Raw genomic sequence first — 11,225 nt, 5'->3', positions numbered from 1 at the left:
CTTGTTTACTAATGGTGATCCAACAACTTATTACGATGCCGTGAAGAGTGAGAAGTGGAGACAAGCAATTGATCGAGAAATAGAAGCTATAGAGAAGAATGATACGTGGGAGTTGACTAATCTGCCATTGGGGGGAAAACTATTGGAGTGAAGTGGGTTTTCAAGACAAAACTAAATGAAAATGGGGAGGTGGACAAGTACAAGGCTCGGCTTGTTGCAAAGGGATATAGTCAACAATATGGAGTTGATTTCTTTGAGGTGTTTGCACCAGTAGCTTGATTGGATACAATTCGAGTGGAGATTTCTCTTGTTGCACAAAAGAGTTGGAGGATTTACCAACTCGACGTCAAATCAGCCTTTTTGCATGGTGAAATTGATGAGGAAGTATTTGTTGAACAACCACCTAGTTATGAACATAAGGGGAGTGAGTTTAAGGTATATCGTCTCAAGAAGGCACTCTATGGACTCAAGCAGGCTCCACAGGCATGTTACAGTCGAATAGAGTCGTACTTCATCAAGGAAGGTTTCAATAAATGTCCCTACGAGCATACACTATTCATTAAAGTAGCAACTGAAGGTAAAACTTTGATTGTATGCCTCTATGTTGATGATCTTATATTCACAGGGAATGATGAGTTATTGTTTGAGCAATTTAAAAGGTCCATGATGGATGAGTTTGACATGACCGATCTCGGACAAATGAGGTATTTTCGTGGCATAGAAGTGGTGCAGACAATGGATGGAATATTCATCAGTCAACGAAAGTATGCATAGGAAGTGTTGGAAAGGTTTAATATGGATCAATGCAACTCAGTGCACAATCCTGTTGTTCCTAGTTTTAAACTGACTCGTGATAAAGAGGGGATGAAGATTGATAGCACGCTTTATAAACAGATGGTTGGAAGTCTCATGTACTTAACAGCTACACATCCTGATCTTATGTTCACTGTAAGTTTGATTAGTAGGTATATGGAGCATCCTACTGAGACTCATCTAATGGTAGCTAAAAGGATTTTAAGGTACGTGAAAGGCACCACTGGTTTTGGAGTGTTTTACAAGAAGGGAAAAGATGAAGAGCTTATTGGCTACACGGATAGTGACTATGTCGGTGATCAAGATGACAGAAAAAGCACTTCAGGTTATGTTTTTATGATGAATTCAGGTGCAGTTTCATGGTCTTCGAAGAAACAACCAATGGTTACTCTCTCTACTACTCAAGCAGAATTTATAATTGCAGCTTCAAGTGCATGTCAAGTGGTGTGGTTAAGAAGAATTCTGGGGAGTTTAAGTTTGAGGCAAAGTGGTCCAACAGTAGTTTATTGTGATAATGTCTCAACCATTAAACTTTCAAAGAATCTGGTAATGCATGGTCGCAGTAAGCACATAGATGTTCGGTTTCATTTCCTTCGAGATCTTGTCAAAGATGGAGTTGTGGAGCTGTTACAATGTTCTACTTAAGAACAGATTGCAGACATCATGACAAAGCCGTTAAAGCTTGAAGTGTTTTTGAAGATGCGAGAGTTAATGGGTGTTCGTGAATTCCCTGGAATAAACTGAATATCAATGGTATTCAGTTTAAGGGAGGATGTTGAAATAGTCAAAAGTCTAGTTGTTAGGGTTCCTTTATTCTAGGCTTCATTCCTGGACGTGCTAATAACCCTCCTATACTTGAGGGACAAGTTGTTTTCTATTTTAACCTAGTCATTCACCACGATTTTAAGTCATGTATAATCGTGGGTTGTTATTTGATTTCCTGTTTGATATAAGGCTATTTAATAGCTGAAGTTGTTTGTTTCAAGTTAATAAGAATTCTCCTCAGTATACCAGTGCTTTCATACTTTGCATTCTCAAAACTCTGAGTAACCTAGTCCAGTTCCAACAAAAACTACCAAGCATGTCGGCGTGGTCTATGCTCAAAGCCACCGACAGGAGCTCATCCAGGATCTGTTCAAAATATGGCAGGATCCATGGACAATGTTTGGCTAGCATTTTCTGTCCAGTCAAATTGATATTAAATTTAGAACCAAAAGAAAATGATACAGATTTAGGTCAATCTTGTAAGGAATATAGAAGATAAAACTTGGGAAAAATAAATTTCAAAAGTGTTAATTAGCTAGCTAGTTCAATATGAGATCCAGTGACCAAACCATTTGAAAAAACAACAAACCACCTAAATGGAAAATGATCAAACCCTAAGGGATCGATTAGAGGGATAATTACCTCTGGTGAATCATCAATTTGATTGGTGATGGTGAGAGCCATCAAAATCTGTTCATCATCATGAACATCGTTATCGTCTTCCCCTTGACCAGAGGCCATGGATGATGATCTCCTACGCATACCCCTACCAAACACGCCCAAAGAGCTAATCCTTCTATTTATATACATATACGGCCAACCTGCAGCGTTTTCACTGAAGATATAGTGACCATGGAGGACTGGAGAAGAGAAGGTAGCTAGGGTTAGGTTTTAGGGATTGATGTTATGTGGTCCGGATCGTGCTCGTGTATCTCGCTGACGTGTGTGCTTAGCTCACTCTTTTGTTCTTTTTCCTTTTTCCCTTTTTCTGCCGGTATTTTCCTTTTTTTCTTTATTGGTTTTTCATTTCAAGAGACTGATATTATTTGTTATCCTTATTTACCCATCTATTTTTAATAAAAATTTTAACACCAAATCTAACTTTATGTAAAAAGTGTCACATCTCGCCCTAGGGTGGATCACTTCTCGGGCCCGGTCCACCACCGTAGCACGATATTGTCCGCTTTGGGCCCCGACCACGCCCTCACGGTTTTGTTTCTGGGAACTCACACGAGAACTCCCAGATCGTGCTACGGTGGTGGAGCGGGCCCGAGAAGTGATCTGCCCCGGGCCGGGATGTGACAATTTGGTATCAGAGCCTAACCCTGGTCGTGGTGTGCCGACGAGGACGTCGGGCCCCTAAGGGGGTGGATTGTGACATCCCACATCGCCCAGGGGAGTGATCCTTATATGTATATTCTCATCCCTACTTAGCACGAGGCCTTTTGGGAGTTCACTGGCTTCGGGTTCCGTAGGAACTCCGAAGTTAAGCGAGAAGGGGGCTAGAGCAATCCCATGATGGGTGACCCATTGGGAAGTTGCTCGTGAGTTCCCAAAAACAAAACCGTGAGGGAATGGTAAGCCTAAAGCGGACAATATCGTGCTACGGTGGTGGAGCGGGCCCGGGAAGTGATCTGTCCCGGGCCGGGATGTGACAAAAAGACTTCAAAAGCGCTGTTAAGAATTAATCCTCTTATATATCATTTGTAGTCAAAAGAAAAAAAATTCAAATGAGAAACGAATAAACCTACCAAGCCCTCCCCATTTTCTCTCTTCAGCCCTCACCCATTTCTAACTCTTTCATCCCCCTCCATCTTCTATCTCTTCCGTTCTCCCACCCACCCCAATTTTGCTCTCTTCTTTTCTTCCTACCTTTTAACCGTTAATTCTGAATTGAAATTTGGAATAATCATGGGTATGAATCTTAAATCCATATTTGGTAGAGAGAGAAAAAAATATAAGGGAACTAAGAAAGAAAAAAAAGAAGGTAACTTTCACAGTGGCAAAGAGAAAAGGAACTGCTGCCATCATATGTGGTGCCTGGCTGTGGTTGTTTTCTGCTAGGTTGGAAGGGGACGTTCATGGCTATTCCATTCTCCTAAAATCTCCAAGATTCAATCATTCTTTATATATTTTTTTATTTATTTAGAATTGTTACGGATGCTTTAGAAATATAAATGGGTAGGAAGAGAGCATTTGGGTTTTTAAACTTTTTATGCTAGGTGAAAATATATTTCTAGATGAAAAGATCAGGATTGGTTTCTAGATGAAATGTGAACCAATTGCATAATCAAGCTAGGTTTAGAATCCTAAGCATAATCATGCTAGGTTTAGAATATAAGACTCGGTGGTGATAGAGTTTTGGTTGAGTATAATTCTAAGCATAACAAGATAATGTTAAGGAGTAGAAATGCTATCAAACTCTTCAATTTGAGCATCACGAAATTTACTCTTATAAATACTAGAGGATTGGCAACATAAAGAAGACTTTCAACTCAACTCACAAATCAACGTTCAACGAGACACCCTTTCACACCCTCTTGTGAAAGTAATTGCTTTACTAACTGCTAGCACAAATTATGATTGGATAGACAGATTTGGGTTAGTAGCCGACAGATGACAAAGAGCCTTTGATTTTTTTATTGAAAGGCCCCTTCACATCCTTTCAAGTTTGTGGCTGATTATTTATCGTAAGTAAGGTTCTAAAAAACGCTAGGCGCTAGTCGGGTAGCGGGCTAGCACCTAACGCCTAGGCGGCTAAGCGGGGCCTAGGCGGATTTACATAAATTTACACATAAATTTACACTATATATTATAAAATATGAGCATATGTGTATAATTTTAGGAGTTTTTTTATTTTATTTTATACAAAGAATAGTGGGCCTACTTTGTTTTTTCTTTGAACAAAATAGTGGGCCACAAAATAGACCGAACTTGAAAGACAAGCCCATTTTCTCAATTAAACTGACAGCTTTTCCACTACCTTTCTTGGTTTCTCCATTGCCTATTTTTTCAATTAAACCAACAGCTTTTCCATTGCCCATTTTTTCAATCAACCATCATTTGTTTAGTGGCTCTAGGTTGCATTTATGCCTTTCTTTTCCTCCCCTTTTTAGTTTTTCTTTCAACTCTCTCTCCCTTTCTTCTTTCTCTCTCTTTCTTCTCTTCAACAGATCCCCTTATCTCTCTGCAGTAAAACCCAACGGACGGAGTATGTGTATTGTTCATCCTTGTATATTCTCAATCTACTTAGGTTCATCGATTGATGTTGGGTGCAAGAGCGCAGGTTTGAAGATTTGGGTTGTGGGTGGTGGATGGTGCGGATGGGAGGGGAGATTTGTAGAGAGAATCAATTGCATCGACCGCCACCTAGCAATGCCTAGGCCTTCTTGAGCGCCCAGGTCCTAGGCGGCCACTTAAATCCTTCCCTCCTTACCTGAACGATTTAGCCCAAATCGGATCGGAACTCTACCATTGAGCGCCTAGGCGCCGCCTAAGCGACCGCCTAGGCTGATTTTTAGAACACTGATCCTAAGTCTTAGTTGAGGAAGAGCCTTTGATTTTTTTTCACTGAAAGATGTCACTTCATTAGCCTTTCCAGCGAAGTGAGGTGTTTTATAATTGGTTAGTCATATGTCACATTTAGAGGTCATCACACAAGTGGCTGAACCTTTTGCACAATTAAGACACTTATTTCCTTTGAGTATCTTTGCCAGTATAGTTTGATACCAATTCGGTAGACGTATATTTTTATCATTATAGTTGAGGCTATCGAAAGATTTAGAACTTCACAGGATTTGCATAACTTTGTCTTTAGGTTTTAGAACTCAAGGACGAGAGTTCGCTAAGCCGAAGTCGCTTGATTTAGAAGTCAGATGTGCAATTTACAACATCATAATATCTAGAATTACTCACTCGACCGAGTCTAGCAATGAGTTGGCTCACCTACATCAGCATCCAAACCACGAAAAGACGTAGTTAGCTCTTAATTTCTTTGGCGCGAGCACCACGCAAACTTTGTAATTTTTAGGATCAGTAGAAACGTACTTTAAAGAAAAAAACAAAGTAATCCCAAAAATTTATTCACATAAACTACGAGCTAAAACTAGAAGAAGATAACAACGCTAATTTTTTAACAACAATCTCAAGCGTGAGCAAGTGAAGCAAAACCGTTACTTACGTTTTTCCTATCTCTGTTTCTCTCTTAAATTTAGTTCAATTGAATTTCTCTGGATCTTCTTTGTTGAGAATAGATATCAAGGACAAGACTGTGTGCATGAATACACATAACTTTCTTTTTAGAACAAATTGGAAAACTTTGATTTTAATCAGAGACAATTTGCTGCATAAATAACAAGTTTCAATTATCTAATAAAAAAACACAGTTAAAAAAATGATAATTTAATTGCTTCAATTTCCATTACATGCAAGCAATGCTTAAATAATAGTACTAGTATCGGTGGAAATTTTCACGTTTTTAAACAAATTTTCATCAGATCCATTGAAGGTGACTGATGTCGTTATATAATTCGATGTTTCCACATATTTGTATATCTATATTTCCACCGTATTGATATTATAAAGATTGCTTATATGTCATCTGTGGATGCAAAATTCTGCCATCTCTTCATTTGACGAAAATGCACCTACAAAATAATAACACCTAAGATTAAAGCCAAAAGCCTCATGCGCCCATGATGAAAAGGGGGGCTTTGGCCCAAGAATCTTCAATGCCAAAGTTAGAATTCTGAAAAGAATGTGTCTAGGAGTTTTGTGGGTAGCAAAAGACTTCCTAATTTTAGAGATAAAATGGGTATTTATAGGAGAGAATAGGAGTAGGGGCTGGCCCACTAGGGTTTAGGGGTGGCCAACCCTAGGGTGGTATTCTTGGTGGTAATATTCCAAATATTTGTGCAAATAAATATCTTGGAGTAATTAGGAAAATATCCTAAATAAATGGAATTAGGATTACTTACTTGAAAGAAGTCTTCTCTAATTAGGAATGTATCTATGATAAGAGTAAGGAATTATTATATCATAAATACCTTTGACTTTTCCTACGGACAGGGGTGCTTTGAGCAGTCGTTGATCTTTGCCTGCTCTATTTTAGCTGCAGGTGGTGAATGAGAATGCACCCATTGAAGGAAGATTTGTGAAAAACATGTTCATTTAAGCAACATCAATAGCATGCAATTAACAATTAAAGGCGGGATCATGCTTGTATGCACTTAAAAACAAAACATTTACCCATGAAACTCAAAGCCTAGTAGATAGGTGAACCAAGACTCAACTCAAAACAAAGTGAGTTGAGAAATCAATACCTTTGTAGATTCCTCTTTGCATAAGCAAAGGCTAATCACCCAAAGAGAGGGCCTTCATTCCTTGCATCTTAGATCCATGGATTTGGATGGATGAAAAGGTTTCTCCAAAGTTCCCGAAATTGAGAACCTCTAATGATTCATCACCAAGGCATAATGAAGAAGAAATGAGTGACCTTGGAGGAGTTTGATTGCTAGATGATCCCTCCAAGGTGGCCGAAATTTTAGAGAGAAATGAGAGCTTGTGTTCTCATCCTTTCCCCAAAAATCACCCTTAGTAAATTTTAGGCTATAAAGTCCTTTATATAGTCCCTTCAAATAAGTGACCTAATGGACCAAAAGCCCTATTCTTTTACACATGGCCGGCCTATAGGTTTATTGGGCTTTCAAGCCCTTTGTTTATTCAAGTTGTCATACAACTTGAGTTAATGGGCTTGACATTCAAATCCCATTGGGCCTTGCGGCCCAAAACTAACCCGAGGTCTTTAACGAACTTATTCGTTTGATTAATTAACATATTAATTAATCCTAGCCTTAGACAAATAATTAAACCATTTAATTATTCTTACTCATCTCCGTTGTTTCTTCAAACTCTACCTTACTCGGTGAACGATCCATTAGGTTCCTTTTAGCGAGGCAGTGGGCGATTAAAACTCTTTCTAATCGATTGTGAATTGAAACTTACTTTCAATTCTCCCGTTAGTGATAATACACTTTTAGGGCTTCCACAAACCATGGTTGACGCCTAGCAGCATGTCATGGTTACCCAAGCTAATCAGAAGAGGTGGAGAACCTATTCAGTTTTAGGATTACAAATGCAATACGGTCTTTCTCTAATACAATACTCTTGACCACATTGTTTGGTTTGATAGTTTATTCATGTCTACTATCCAATGTGAGTCTTGTGCTTATATGATTACCTTGAATGTGATTTGGAACACATTCCTAAATCTCATTCATACTTTGGCCAAAGATTCTTAATCATATCATAAAGTATTCTCCCTCAAACAGTTTGAAGGTTAAAGATCCCTTGTTGCGCATTCACTTGCCTCCATGGCTAAGTGGCTTAACCCCAACGATGCCATGGACACCCTCCTGATGGAGTGACTTTGACATAATCAAAGATTAAGGACCTAACCACAAGACAACTGTGATGCCTCAGGTCAAAAGACTAATTTGCATTATCCCAACCATGAGTTCTCATGTGACATGAATATGAGAACTCTTCGTTGATCGTTTTCAGTGAACTCATTCTCTATTGAGCACCTACGTACTTGTCTTGATGTCACACATACCAATGACTCGAGACTAGTCACTCTCCCTGAGAGAAGACATAGCACGTACTGATCTTAACGGACTGTCAATGCCCAATTGACAATCCTATGATCAGGAACGTTTAGGATGTGTCAACGAAAGAATGGTCTCATGAATCTAACTTCTTTTAGATTGCATTCTTCCAATCACATATTCCTTGGACTTATCGTTTAAGCATATAACATTTATATGAGACGGCTCAAACAATAATGTTTGCCCATAATATTAAACTAGATTAGTTTAACATGTGAAATGTCCATAAAGTATCATCATATGATTGGTTTTAGGGCACATTTCCAACAATCTCCCACTTGCACTAGAGCCAATCAGCTTAGTCATCAGTGATGATATCTCTTCTGTAGTCATTTCATAAATGGCTGAGTAGTAGGCCTAGACAATGGATATCTATATGTTATCCATAGAAGCAACCTTGAGAATAACGACGTCACCATTATACATGATTCTCAATCATGTGGTTCAGTCTCTCATTTGAGTTCGGACCTTGATGAGACCTTGATTCCCTGGCTTGAGCTATCGCCCCATTAGTGTCATACACTTTCTGGTTGGAACCGAATGGAGAGTTCATGAATGAACTTTCCCATCCAAACAACAATGTTGTAAGCTTCTATATGGCAATATATTTTGCATACATGATGGAATACATTAAAGTCATTTACTTTTAACGTTTCCACCCAAATATCTCTTTAGTCATAATAAAGAGATATCTCATTATCACTTCATTCATAATGAAGAGATATTCTATGATGGATTAGATTCATAATCTAATACATTTACGCTTCCATCACGTTACTCTAATTCTTCCTCATTCTTGAGGAATCCATCCTTAGTATTTCTTAAATACCTAAGGATTCACTTGACAGTTGCCATGGTTCTGATCCTGGGCTTGCACTGATATCATCTTGTACCGTTCTAGGTACAACTTATATCAATGTTTTCATACAATATGTAATACATAAATCACCTTTCTGCGTATGCATAAAGGATTCTATTTACGCATTATTTCTTTGGGAGTCAAAGGGTACATTTCCTTTGAGAAGAACAACTTCCTAGTCTCACTAGATTTGTCATTCTAATTGAAGTTTATCATCATATGAGAAACTTCCTAGCATCTCATTGTCTATTTTAGGGATTGATATAATCCAATTATATCTTGAAATCTATCATTATAGATTTCCATCCTATGTATATAGACTATGTCTCCCATATACATTCTATCATTATAGAATGTTTAAAGTCATAACTTTAACGATGAAGAATTCCTTTCATTTTCAAAATTAATATATATCATGTATATATATTCAAATTTAGGAATATGATCAACTCCCACTAATCTTTTGTAAACCTAGTAAACAAAAGATTCATTTACATCTTTATGAGAAATCAAACAATTGATCTTTTCTCATAAGACGCTTATAGCTCCCACTAGCTTGCTAAGATCCATGATGGATGGATGTCTACAACTAATCCTGTCTTGTGATTTATAGTTTTAGACATATATTATCAAGACTATCTTAATAATGGTTTCGGAAACCCATATTATGTCCAAACATTGAATCACCATTTAGTTGTTTCTAGCAATCTTTGAATTAATTGAAACTAAGACTATGTCAAAGACGGTTTCTTCAAAGTCAACCATTTTCTTTGAGTGTAGTCACCTTAAGCTACCAATTAGCTATGAAGGTTTCATTATTTCGGGTCAAATGGTACTTTACCATTTCCTTGAGTATATATCGTATATACACTCAATGTAGTCATAAGGATTTTCATTCTTATTTCTTTCGAATTAAGAGGTGCAACTCTATGACATAGTCATAAAGTTCAAACCATTCAACTGAGATGGTTTATAAATCCTTCTAGACTACCTTGGAGCTTGTGGTATAGGAACTAGGTTGTCTTAGAAGTATATATCATATATATATGGGTAATTGATAATGTCCAACGAACTAAATCTTATTCATGTTCGTTCTTCTCCTAATGGAGAAATCCATTATCTTATGATGCTATTTTTCTTGATATCTTTCAAGGAAACTCATCTAAAGTGTTATCTTTCCTTGGATCAAATCCAAGGAGGTAAATACTTTAGACGTCTTACTCATCAACTCACATTTCTTGAATTCTTTGAAACCTTTTGCAAAGTATTCGGACTTGTGTTTATTCAAAATAAACTATAGTCCAACCGAGAGTGATCTTCGTTGAATGTCATACAATATGAGTAGTATTATGTTGTGGATTAGATCCATTAACATCTAAGTGAATTAACCTCAACAACTTTGTGATTCTTTCTTCTTTCCAAAAGAATAAAGATTCGAACATTTCGCCTCTATACAATTTTAACAAGAAGGTATTGGATCCGGATCTAACGATCCAAAGCATCCATCTATTACCAACTCGTAACTTATGTTTTAGAGGTATCACAACTCAGTTGGGATTAGTCACTACCTTGCAACCTTTTGGGTTTTAAGCATCATCGTATTCTAAACAGTTAAACTACCACATCATCTCTACTATAGAGACAACCAATTAAATTACAATAATCTAATTATTGATTAATAAAGAACAATGTTTTGTCAAACAAAACATTTATCCATCTCTACTATAGTGACGGATTTAAGTTCCTTAAAATTTGAATGTAAAGACAATCTTTAGTATTTTCCAATTTCTTTGGTAGTTCATATGAGGAAGTAAGTACAATCCGCTTTCGCAGAGATCTATATTCGATTCACGTTTGGAATGTGAAGTACTTTCTCTTCTCTCATTAATCTTCTACTTCTTATTAGCACACTTTTACAACAATTGTAAAACATAGTTACTAATACGGAATCAAGCATTCAAGTAGAAGAACCAACTGTTTTGAACTATTTCAAGAACATATTACAACACCTTCGAAAGGTGTGTTCTTGACACTTGCAAGACATTTCTTGCAAATACCCCTTCCAATGTCCATCCTTTCATAAAGAAAGTTTGTTCCCTTGGAGTTATTTTGCCTTCTTCATT

The 11,225-nt window shown here is 37.4% G+C and overlaps 1 pseudogene; it reads left to right on the top strand.

The window, feature by feature from the left end:
- The first annotated feature begins 795 nt into the window (after positions 1-795).
- LOC137740644 (secreted RxLR effector protein 161 pseudogene) lies at positions 796-1,458 on the top strand (annotated as a pseudogene).
- Positions 1,459-11,225: the final 9,767 nt, after the last annotated feature.

This window comes from Pyrus communis, chromosome 9, assembly GCF_041283825.1.
Source record: "Pyrus communis isolate YQ-2024b chromosome 9, ASM4128382v1, whole genome shotgun sequence".
NCBI classification, from domain to species: Eukaryota; Viridiplantae; Streptophyta; class Magnoliopsida; order Rosales; family Rosaceae; genus Pyrus; species Pyrus communis.
This window is presented reverse-complemented; position numbering and strand designations above follow the sequence as displayed.